Raw genomic sequence first — 12,940 nt, forward strand, 5'->3', positions numbered from 1 at the left:
TCAGGTTTTGCCACGATTGAATTCAGAAAAAGTGTTAGCTTAATTAATTGATAGTTTAATAGTAAATAAAAAAATATTTACTGTGACTTTCATGGAACTATGATTAATTAAAAAAACTAGGTCCCTCTGTAATTAGAATTACTTTATAACTGTCTAGGAGCTTAAATGATAAATGATATGTTGATTGTCACTCTCCAGTGAAGAACAATTGATAACATTGATGAAAGAAATTGAAGAGGACATTAAAAAAATGGAAAGATACACTGTGTATGTGGATCAGAAGACTCAACATTGTTAAAATATCATTCAAAGTGATCCCTATCAAAATGCCAATGACATTCATCAAAGAACAATCCTCAAATTTACACAGAAAAAAAAAATCTCCGAAAGAGCTAAAGCCATCTTGAGCAAAAAGAAAAAGAGGAGGCATTACATTTCTTGATTTAGAAATACACTACAAAGCTGTAGGAATCAAAACAGCATGGTCGTGGCATGAATACAGATACACAGACCAATGGAACAGAGCAGAGACCCGTAGAGTAAGCCCATGAATCTATAGCAAACTGATTTTCAACACAGGTGCTAAGAACATACACTGGAAAAAATAGCAGTATTTTCAGTAAATAGTGCTGGAAAAATTGGATGTCCATATGCAAAAAAATGCAACTAGACCCTTATTTCTTACCAATTACAAAGATCAAATGAAAATGGATTGAAGATTTTAAAATGAGAAATGAAACTGATAGCATAAATCATAAGGGAAATGCTAAAGAGCAGTGGAATGGGCAAGGATTTTTTTTTTTGATAATACTCCAAAAGCATAGGAAAAATAAGCAAAAGTATACAAATGAGATCATATCAAACCAAAAAGCTTTTGCCCAGCAAAGGAAACAAGCAACAGAATGAAGAGACTACCTACAAGGTAGAAGAAAATATTTGCTTACTACACATCTGACAAGGAATTGAGATCTAGAATACAAAAGGAACTCCAAAACCAAGAGCAAAATAAACAATTAAACAATCCACTTAGAAAATAGGCAATAAAACTATATAGCCATTTCTCAGAAGATTTATAGTATGAATGTATAACAATGAATCCCACCATTATGTACAACTATAATGCACCAATAAAAATATGGGATAAAAGACATACAAATGACCAACAGGTATATGAAAAAGTGCTCAACATCATTAATCACCGGGAATATGCAAATCAAAATGAGTACAAGATGTCACCTCACCCCAATAAGAATGGCCATTTTCAAAGAGACTGAAGATAAAGAGCATTGGGAAGGATGTGAAGAAAAACGGAACCCTTTAAGCTGTTGGTGGGGATGTAAATTTATGCATTATGGAAAACAGTATGGATGTTGCTCATAGAATTAGAAGCAGAATTACCTTAAGATCCAGCAATCTCACTACCTAGTATTTATCCAAAGGAAATGAAGTCAATATGTCAGAGAGATGTCTTCACTCCCATGTGTTGGATTGCAGCACTACTAACGATGGCCAAGAAAGGGAAACAACCTGAGTGTCCATGACCTGGTGAATGGATAAGGGAACTGTGGGGCATATACACAAGGAAAGACTACTTGGCCCTAAAAAAGAATGAAGTCCTGCCATTTGTGACAGCCTGAATGGAACTGGAGATGGGCCAGCACTGAAGGGCAAGTACTGTGGGACCTCCCTCATATGTGGAATATAAAAATAGTTGGTTTCAAAGAAATTCATAGTAGAATGGCTGCCAGAGAGGAGGGCAGAGGAGGGGAGGGGAGGGAAGAGGGAAAGATGGGGAAAGTTTGATCAACGAGTACCATGTTATGGTTAGATGGGAAGATATTCTGGTGTGCCTCTGTAGGGAGCAGGGTGGCTACAGGTAACAATAATATTCTGCACGTGGCAAAAAGCCAGAAGAAAGGATTTTGAAAGTATTTACATAAAGAAATGAGAAATGTTTGGAGAGATAGGTATGTTTATCCTGATTTAAACATTTTATATACACACACCCACACACACAGAGCAAAACATTTTACCCCATGTATGATTTTTATGTACCAGTTAAAAATAACTAAAAATTAAAAAAAATGATGGCTTCCTGTTGCTTTTTGTTTCTAGATCTAAGTAGAAACCAGAGCTATTTTTTTTAAGGGAAAATCTCTCTGGTCACTGACCTGGAGGAAGCCATGCTCTGAGCAGCCCTCTGGAGAGGCCCACATGGGAAGAGAAGAAGATGAAGCCTCAGGTTGAGGGCCAGCTTGGGCACTGATCTTTGTGTAGGAAGTCATGTCTTGGGAGACTGCAGCCTGCAGTTTGACTACAACACCTCATGTGAGACCTCAGCCCAGAACTTCTCAGTGAAGCTGCTCCAAGTTTCCTGACTCTTTTGAGATAACAAAGGTTAGTTGCTTTAAATGGAGAAGTTTGGGGATAACTAATCAACACAGTGTATTAGGATTCTCCAGAGGAACAAAATCAGATGCATGTGTGTGCTTGTGCATGTGTGTGCTTGTGTGCACAACTGTACATACAGGTGAGTTGCAGTGTGAGAAAGAGGGAGAAGGAAAGAATTTTATTATAGAGAATAGGCCCTTGAGGCTGTGGAGGCTGACAAGTATCAAGATCTGCAATTGATAAGCTGGAGACCCAGAGAGATGTTGTGGTCCAAATCCAAAAGGCCCGTGTATGTGGGAAGACAATGATGTAGTTCCAGTCCAAATGCCAGTGAGCTCCACACCCAGGAAGAACTGATGTTTCAGTTTGAGTCTGAAGGCAAGAGAAATCCTTTGTGCTGAGTCAGAGGCAGTGTGCGGAAGGAATTCCCTTTTTATTTTTAGTAAAACCTTCAATTGATTGGAAAGGACCCACACATTAATGAGGGTAATCTGTTTTACACAATCAATTTAACTATCAAACTCACCCAAAATATCTCTGCAGAAACATCCAGAATGGCATTTGGACCAAATATCTGTGCCCCTCTGTGGCCTACTTGGGTTGACACATAGAATTAGCCATCACACTTTGCAATAGTTAGTTAATGTAATTCCAATTTGATGGCATGACTTACAAGGGCCCGTGGTATAGGACCTTAGTTATGTCTTTGTTCTCAGGTCGAGCTTAGCATTATCCACCCACCTGGGCCCCAAGAGGTCAAGGTCTCTATTGCCTTAGAATCCTTTGCATTAGTGACTCCTTCTCACTTTCACGTATCCTTCTCCTGCTCTATTCCCTGTGTCCTCACTCTTACCCCCAAATTTTCTTCTCATCTTCCATCTAAATCACTTGTACTACTTGGGATGAGTTTGTGCCCCAGAGGACATTTGTCAATGTCTGGAGATATTTTGGTTGTCACCAACATTGAGTTGTAGCATCTAGTGGGTAGAATCCAGGTGTATTGCTAGATATCCTGCAAGGTGACAAGACAGTCCCAACAACGGTGAGTTAATTGATCCTATAAATTAATAGTACCAAAGTTGAAAGACCCAAAGGTGGAGCCCTTCACAACTTCTTATGTTCAGGCTAAGTAAACCACTTGCAGGTTCCCATGGGTCACAGGGCTTTCCCCAATTAGATGGGAAACTCCTCTGTTTTATCCTGCTGATTACTACATCCCAGGGTTTCACATGGGACTCCATAAATAGCAGATGCTCTATTAGTATTTGTTGAGTGAGTTAATGCAAACGATGCTTTCAGCATGTCAATTATACTCACATATGAAGTTCATCTCCCCCTTCACTCCCAACAGAAATGTGACAGGAAGATACATTTTAAATGACTGTGGCTTTTGTCCCATTCTGGAATTGGGGGGATCCTCTTCATGGAGTAGGCTGGCTGTGGAATAAAAGCTAAAAGAAGAAAAAATGGCAAAAACAAAACAAAACAAACAAACACCCCACAGTACACTGGAAGTAATTTTGAAAAGTGAGGGCAAGAGAGAGACCGCACTTGCTTTATTTATATGGGGGGACATCAAAAAATATCAATATTCTTTGCCAAATAAGGTAGGGGATGGGCTGTTCAGTTCCCAATGGGTTACCCAACTCCAGAGCTATGAGAGCTGTCCCATTAGTAGAGCTGGGGCAGAGAGCTATGCCTTGGGCAGTCTAATACACTTGGGAAAGTGGGGCTCATTCCCAAGGACACCTAAGCCCCCCATGGCTTGGTACTGAGTAAAGACCCCTCAAGTAGCTTCCCAGGTGGCTTCCCACAGTCTTGACAACAGCAATTCCAGCTATAAGGAATAGCTTGGAGACAATGTAAGCTATTGAAGTAAATCAGGAATATTTGAAACAATAAGTGTCGGAATACGAGAGTGCAGACCATTTCTATAACAACATGGACAACAACTATAGCAACAAAAATTTAGTTTGATCTGTGTTGTCCAGAATAGCTGTTTTGGAGTATTTGAAATGCAGTTCCTGTGCTATGATTGTGCAAAGTCTGATGAGTCAGTCTCCGGACACTGATTGTTTCACTTTCATGTAAGGCTGACTTTTATGAGAAATCACAGTGGTGGTAATTAGGGTTCATTTCCCTGGATTATTTTATTGTTAATTCATTTGATGCACGAAATTGACTTAACATGAGAATGTTTTTAAAAAGATGACTCTTGTGGCATACCATGTTACTTTCCTTAAAATAACAAAGGCCACAATCTTCTCCACCTCAGGTCATTACCTTTCTACCATTTTTCTATATTTCATTTTCCTCAGCTCTTAGACAAGAAAATCAATCAAATTTTAGGAAAGGAAATGAAAGCTTCAGTGGCTTCAGGCAAGACTATATATATTTAGTTGTAGATGGACACAATACCTTTTACTTTATTTATTTTATGTGGTGCTGAGGATCAAACCCATTTGTGGATGTGCAGGTAGTTATAATTTATCTTCCAAATTACTATACCTCAAAGAAGGATATTATTTATAGCTTTCTCATAAGCATAAAGTAGTTTGTTAGTGCTTCTTAGTTAACTAACAAATGCAGAGTGATTATCCATAGGCAGTATTTCCAGACATTTGCTAAAAACAGATAAAAATGGATTGATTCCTGATCTGATATCTGACAGACTCTAAAAAAAAAAGTCTACGAAGAAATTGCTTCTGCATATATAACAGAGTAGAATCTGTTTGACGTTCCCATGGCACACCAGAAACTGCTGGAAAGTCAAGTTTTCACAACCCAATCATTTCTTCTCTGAACCTTCTTGCATTGTCTCACACATGAAATTCTGGGGGACACTTCACACCCAAACCATAACAGGTACATATACATACAAAATAAATATTGGCTTTGTGAGGCATTATGCTAAATATGTGTTTAAAAATATTCTTGCCTGGGCTGGGACTGTGACTCAATGACAGAGTGCTTTCCTTGTAGATATGAGGTTTTTTTTTAACAGTAAAATAATGATTACATAAGATATTTTGAAACAATAATCCTTGGTTCCAAGGATTATTTATTTAGGTTAGGGCTGAGCAAAAGCAACTCCATTTTGATTCTGAAAATTTTCACAAGATCATGAGACCTCCCTGGTCAGGTCTTAAAGAAGATCTCAAGGTCAGATAAAGTGAGAAATACTGGTCAGGGCCCCCAAACAGAAAGGCTAATATGCTTTCCTGTAGTAGTGTTAGCATTTTTAAAAAACATCTGCAGGTCACTGAACCTGCAGAGAACTTCAGATTTATTCACTGTCATCTCCTAATCTTTATTTATTAATCTTTTAGTTACCCTAAGTTACCCCATAAATTGTCTTTTTTATTAATTATTTATTAACATGAAGACATGATGCTAGTTTATAGCACAATGCAATCAGATATTCCTAGACTTAAATTTTATTCCTCAAACATATCAACCACATTTTGTCAATGGTGGGTGAGATTATATACTCCAAGCTCATTATGTAATGAAACACTGCCTCTGAGGGTAACAGCAATGACAGCTAATGCGAATAACTCACTACCATGTGTCAATGAGAGAAATTCCTTTCTGCCAATATGTTTGTTATAACCCACTCGAAGAGTATAAATTAGCTATGCATTTGTTGAATGTGCCCAGTGATCTTACAACTTCTCACAAGGTTCCTTCTTTTAAAGGTCCCACTTTTCTTATTCTTGTTTCTTTTCTTTTCTTTTCCCTCCCTCCTCCTTTCTTCCTTTCTTTCTTGGTACAGGGGATTGAACTTAGGGATGCTTAACCACTGACCCACATCCCCAGCCTTTTTTATATATTTATTTAGAGAGCTAAATTGCTCAGGTCCTCAATAAGTTGCTGAAGCTGGCTTTAAACTTGTGGTCCTCTTGCCTCAGCCTCCCATGCTGCTGGGATTACGGGCCTGTGCCACCAAGCCTGGCTAACGGTGATCCTATTTCTTCTTAATCACCACATTGGGGGCCAAGATTCCAATGTGTGAATCTTTGGGGAACAGACATATATGCAAACTATAACAATAGATACAGAAGTGATTTTGTATGGGAATTTTCTCATGTGATTATGGAGGCTGAGCAGTGCCACCATCTGCCATCCGCAAGCTAAAGAAACAGGAAAACTGGTGGTATAAGTCATTCTGAGTCACCTTTGTTTACTACCTTTTCTTTGTTCCCCTTTTAAAATTTCATACTGATCATCTACATGTTATTGCAACATTTGGGTATGTCATAGCACAAATTCTTAGACTCTCTTTTTAGTGCAGTTCCTATAAGAAGTTACATCTGAGTTTTTTTTTCCGCCATGTCACCCAAACGTTTGTTTTTCCATAGTACAAATCAGAGACCAACTTCAAGAATGAGCCACTGATATCTGGGCATAGTGGTGCAAGCCTGTAATACTGGCTACTGAAACGACTGATCTCACGAGTTTGATACCAGTCTGGGTAACTTGGTGAAACCTTGTCTCAAATTTTAAAATAGAGGTGGGGAAGTAGCTCAGTAGCAGAATATTTCTACATGCACAATTCCCTAGAATTGATCCCCAATACCACCACCAAACAAATAAACCAAAAAAAAAAAAAAATGGGCTGCGGATAAAAAATTGTATTTATAATCTTTAGTTCATTTCCTTCAGCTTCTGTATTTTCTGAAGGTTCTACACAAATTGATTTGTATCAAGCTCTTCATATTGCTTATTATTTTATAGAATTCCACTACATGAGGAATTTTACAGGACTTTTATACGATTTGTTACAACTGACAACTTTCTGGTATTTTTCACAAACACAGTGTTTTGATCCATTGTGTATTCTTACATGTGGGCCAACCAAAGACTTTTGAACCTATCTTCTTCTTTAAAAAATATTTACTTAATTGTAGATGGATACAATATCTTTATTTATTTATTTTCATGTGGTGCTGTGATCGAACCCAGTGCCTCACACCTGCAAGGCAGGCACTCTACCGCTGAGCTACAGCCCCAGCCTTTGAAAACATCTTCTACTCAAGGTTTCTTTTTTGTCTGTGAATCTAACCAAGATGATGAGAAACCTTCTCATGTGCTTTCCATTGTCATGAATTCTCTCCATCATGCATACTCGTGTTTGCTAGAATGATCCTGTGATAACAAAACTTTCTTACATTCTACATTCACGGTTACTGTTTACTGTGGCTTCTTTTTTTCTTGGGGTGGTGGAGGTGGTTACCAGGAATTGAATCAGGAGCACTCGACCACTGAGCCACATCCCCAGCCCTATTTTGTATTTTATTTAGAGACAGGGTCTCCCTGAGTTGCTTAGCGCCCAGGCTGGCTTTGAATTTGCGATCCTCCTGCCTCAGCTTCCCAAGCCGCTGGGATTAAAGGCGTGCACAGCGCCCAGTTCCACGGTGGCGGCTCCTTCTCCTTCTTCTGTGCTGGGATTGAACCCAGGGCCTTGTGCATGTGAGGCAAGCACTCTTACGGACTAAGCTATACCCCAGCCCCTGTGAGGCTTCTTTAAAGTTAGTAAAAGCACCTGGAGTCACTGAAGGCTTTCCCATACATAGGATTTCTCCTCAGTGTGAATTCTTTCATGTATTTGAAGAAAACTGAAACAAGTGTAGTTTTTCCCATTGTCTGGAGGGGTGGGAAAGGCTCAGAGCCAGGAACTAGATTTGGGATCCTGGCAAGTGGAAGAGGATGCAAAACACAGTTGGGATAGTAGACTTTTATTCAAAGGTGGCAGCAGCCTGGAACTAGTCCCCAGCCAGTTTCATTTTAGCATACAAAGAAGATTGCTAAGGTGCCAATAGCAGGACAATAGATTGCACGGCGGGGGGGCATGCTCACAAGCAAATGTTTACAACCTTGAGTACATAAGCTGAATCTGGGTGTTCATGACTTGGCTACATACTAAAATCATAGCGGTTGGAAGCCTCAGCAAGGGAGCCTAATTATAACAATTTTGGGCCTGCCCTATACTCCAAAGGTCCCTGACTCCATTCCACACTTCTGGTGTGTGTGTCGGGGGGACTCTGGTGTTCCCCCAAGGTCTTCAAAGGTCAGTGCAGGACGTGGTGTGACAGAGGCTGAGCCACTGGGATCTCTTTCAGCAACTGATATGGCAAATTTGAGTTCTTATAACTTGTCAGATTGCAGTTTGCTTGTGGTCCATCTTTAGACATGTTGGCAGAGCTTATCTTCCTGAGACCCTGTCATAATTTCCAGAGGTATGTGGTTTCATTTACTCTTTGGTGGAACAGAACAGAACTCAGTCATCAGCTGTGGGTTTTGGCTAGTTTAACTTTGAGAGGTAGCTTGTGTTCCTGTTCTAGGGTGCCTTATGTTGTACCAATACCAATGTGCTAATAATAAGGATTAATCCCAGGAGTATATGTGGATTATCATGTCTAAAAGCAAGACTTTAAGTAATTTATAAAAAGCAAAGAAGTCAGAAAATGATAGGGTATGAGATGATTGAAAAGATAAAACAGGTCCAAAAGCAATACTGAACCCAAACCAATAAGGATGGGAGAAGGGAATGTTATGAATTGTGTCTCCCCAAAATTCATGTGTTGAAGCCTTAGCCCCCAATGTGACTATATCTGGAAATGGAGAGGGCCGCCACAAAGCAACTTAAGGTTGAATGAGGTCATGAGAGTAACCCTAATCCAATAGAGCAGGTGTCCTTATAAGAGGAAGAACTTACAAAGTATGTCGCACTATTCTAAGAGCTTTACATGTATCAGTTAATGTTTAGTTCTCACAAAACAAAACGTTATTATCCCCATTTTACAGATGAAAAAACTGAGACAGTGAGAAATGAGTAACGTGCCCAAGGTTACCCTCCTGGTACATGGTAGAGCCTGGATTTATAGACAGGTAGTTTGGCTCCAGAGACTACACGTAGTCACACTAAACAGTAAAATGAGTATAATGAAGCTGAATAAAGGGGGTTGGGGTTGTGGCTCAGTGGTAGAGCACTTGCCTCGCACATAAGAGACACTGGGTTCAATCCTCAGCACTGTATAAAATAAAAAACAAGTAAAATAAAGATAATGTGTCCATGTTAAAAAAAAAAAGAAGAAGCTGAATAAAGTGATTTCTTTATTGTTGTGTCTACTTTGATGCTTTTTTAGGGAAATGTCAAAATCTTTCACAAATAATGTTTCTCATTTTTTGGTGCCTCTGCTATAATGGTTTGGAACTTAAAGGTCCTCTAAAAGCTCCTATGTCGAAGGCCAGGTCCTCACATGATGATGTATTGGAAGGTGGTAGAACTGGGGCATGCGCTTGAAATTCTGAGTACAAATAAACTTTTCTTTCCTAAAGTTGATTTTTCTCAGGGTATTTTGCCACAGCAACAGAGACCTGACTAAAACACCTAATATAGCAGATGCCTTATGCACATGCCTATTCCTCTGTTGGGCAAGCCCTCACTGGTTTGTTAACTCACGTCAGACTTTCCTCAGACTGAATGCTGATTGCAGTGCCACATGTACATTTGGATGTGGGGAATACCCCTGATTGATGAAGTTTCAGCCAACCCTAGTGGCAGGATCTGTCTTCTCAGTGAAGTGAGTAAATGAGTAAATCCATTGATCACTCCTTTCCTACATTTAATTTACCTATGGCCTGACTGTCTTGGTTGTTCCAGACCCAAGACAGCTTGACTTCCTTCCTAGTGAACAACACCACAATATTTTAGTCCATTTAGGCAGGCACATTTACTTTGTTAGAGCTGGGTGCTAATTGTTTAGATTAATGGTTCTTGAACATTGTGTACACCAAAATTACTATGCACAGCACAGGTTACCCCAGAGTTTTTCATTCAGAAAATTTTCATTCATTTGGAATCTTACTCCAGACTTTATAAATGTAAAAATAAGGATAATGTCTTCTTGGGGGAGAAAAGTTGAGCATGCTTACTTTCAGCCCCTTATAAAATTAGAGATTTCTCAAGACTTGCCTCCGTAGGACCAGGGTGGGCAAGGAGAAATGGCACACTTGAAGTTCATGTTGCCTGCTATGTTGTGATGACTGTCTAAATGTGTGGGGGAGAGCCTGATGAGGAACCCAAGAATTTGCATTTCTGATAAGTTTCCAAATGAGCTATACACTCAAAACCGTTGCCTCAGACCTGTGCTAGTGAAGTGTGGCCACAGACCCATGGCCTGGATATCAGCTTGGGAGGTTGCTAGGAATGCATCATCCTGAGCCCCAGCCCAGACCTACAGAATCAAAATCCATATTCAGTGACTTCCTCCAAACATGGTTTGTATGCGCATTCAGGTTTGAAAAGCAATTGTTTAGATCACCGGGTTCTTGATCTTATTTCGGATTTTCAATGTCAAATGAAAGAAAATCTTATTTGACAGCAGTACCTAAAATAGTCATAGCATTAAGGTATATTCTAGCCACCAAGGAGACCAAATAAGATTTTAGACAAATCTATCATAATTCAGTCTCAGTGGCTCAAGACTGTGTTTTAACAGAGGAGAGTATTGGCTTCAGATTAATAGCAATTTTTAAAAGTGTTAATATGTACCTGCTCAATGCAGCTTAATGCCAGAGTGGTGAAGGTGATCCCCCTCTCACTGTCTTGACAAGGTCACAGTGAAAATAAGTGCTGGCAAAGCCACTCTCCCACTGTCTTGACAAGGTCACAGTGAGGATGAATGCTGGCAAAGCTGCGCTGGTTGGTGGGAAACCGAAAGCATGAGACCCTTTTTTATGTAATTGGGACTTTTCATTTTCATGCTTATGTTCCTGACAGGAGGCATGAGTATGTTAAATGCCAAACCAAATTAAATTTCAGATGGCTAGAACATAACAGGTAGTTCATGCCTTGAAGGCTGTTCTACTATCCCCTCCGCATATCAAGGACAAAGTAGAAAGCTGCTCTACTATCTCAGCACATTGAGGACAAAACTGATAATGGACAACAATCATTCTCCAAAAGGTCACGAGAATATTAGGCACCACATTGATTATATCAACTGGAACCCAAGCCCATATTTCCGGCCTCTTAGAAATTCTAAACCTAATCATTATGCTCATTGTACGAAACCCACCACTTGTAGTTTCATTATTGATTAAGTAAAGTTATGTTATACACTTAGGAAAGTTAAGACATATAAGGATACATTCTTTTCATTTCTATAAATCCTCTTTTACTTTACATAGGGATTCATGATGAGCATACTTAATATTGGCGGAAAGTAGACTGATGTTTAGAACTTACTTTTTATTGAGAAAGATTATAAAGATAAGAACTAGTGCACCTTGACTGAGAAACAAAGAAACTCTTTGAGAAAGCAGCTCAACCAATTTTATGAGAATAAATTTAGGAATTAATTAAAGTAGCTTTATAAGACATATTTTTAGAATAATGTTAGAAATAGTATTCTATTTAGATTCTTGGGTTTAAAATTCTTAAGTTTTTAGCTGTATGGGTTTTTGATATGTTTTAAAAATGGTTTATAAACATTAGTATATTTTAAGTATAAGATTTAAGGGGACTTTTTTAGATGGGAATTTTAGATTAGAAATAAAAGTGCAGGTGTACTTTAAAACTTAAATGTTAGTGATAGGTTAGGAGACTTTAGAGTCTGGTTCTGTAGTTTGGCATTAGTTAATAAGAAAATAGTACATCTTGGGAAAATCTGAAAAAATGTAAATCAGTGACACATTTTATTAATGATTGATAACTAAAAAGTCACATCCTGGAAAAATGTAAATTGATGTTACATTTTTCTATACCCCTAATTATGGTTAAGGAAACGTTATGTCTTGGCAAAGTTTTGAAATTGTATAATCAATGACGTATTCTGAATCTATAATGATGAGCAAAATTGTAATAAATGATGACCCAGAGAAAGCTGCATTAGAGCTCTTTCAGGAGATTGCTCCAACGAAACGACTCCTGTCTCATATTTTCGCCGACGCCACTCATCCTTCAGGACTCCCCATACCCTGCTAGGGCTGGACCCTGGCACCAGGGGAATAAAAAGGTCTTTCTAAAATAATTTTAACCCCTCTTCTATCAGTAAAACAGTGGATTGGCCTAAAATGCACACAGTTTAAGGGTTTGAGTTTGAATATTTTGAAAATCAGTTAGAAATGAAAGCTTGGGTTGTGTGAAGTGAAATAAGAAAAAGCTATTTTCACTGCTACTTTTACATTTTGGACAAAAAAGAGAAAGATAAAAAATGTCAATCTTGTTTTTTAATTTTTTGTTCTTTTTAGATACACATGACAGTAGGGTATATTTTGGCATAGTATACATACATGAAGTATGATTTCCCATTCCTGTGGTTATACATAATGTGAAGTTACAATGGTTGTGTATTCACATATTAACACAGGAAAGTTACGTCTGATTCATTCTACCATCTTTCCTATTCCCATTCCCTGTCCTTTCCCTTCATTCACTGTTTTCTAGTCCAGTGAATTTCTATTCTTCCCTCTTTCCCCACTTATTGTGTGTTAGCATTCACATATCAGAGAGAACATTTGGCCTTTGGTTTTTTGGGATTGG

This window comes from Marmota flaviventris, chromosome 4, assembly GCF_047511675.1.
Source record: "Marmota flaviventris isolate mMarFla1 chromosome 4, mMarFla1.hap1, whole genome shotgun sequence".
NCBI lineage: Eukaryota > Metazoa > Chordata > Mammalia > Rodentia > Sciuridae > Marmota > Marmota flaviventris.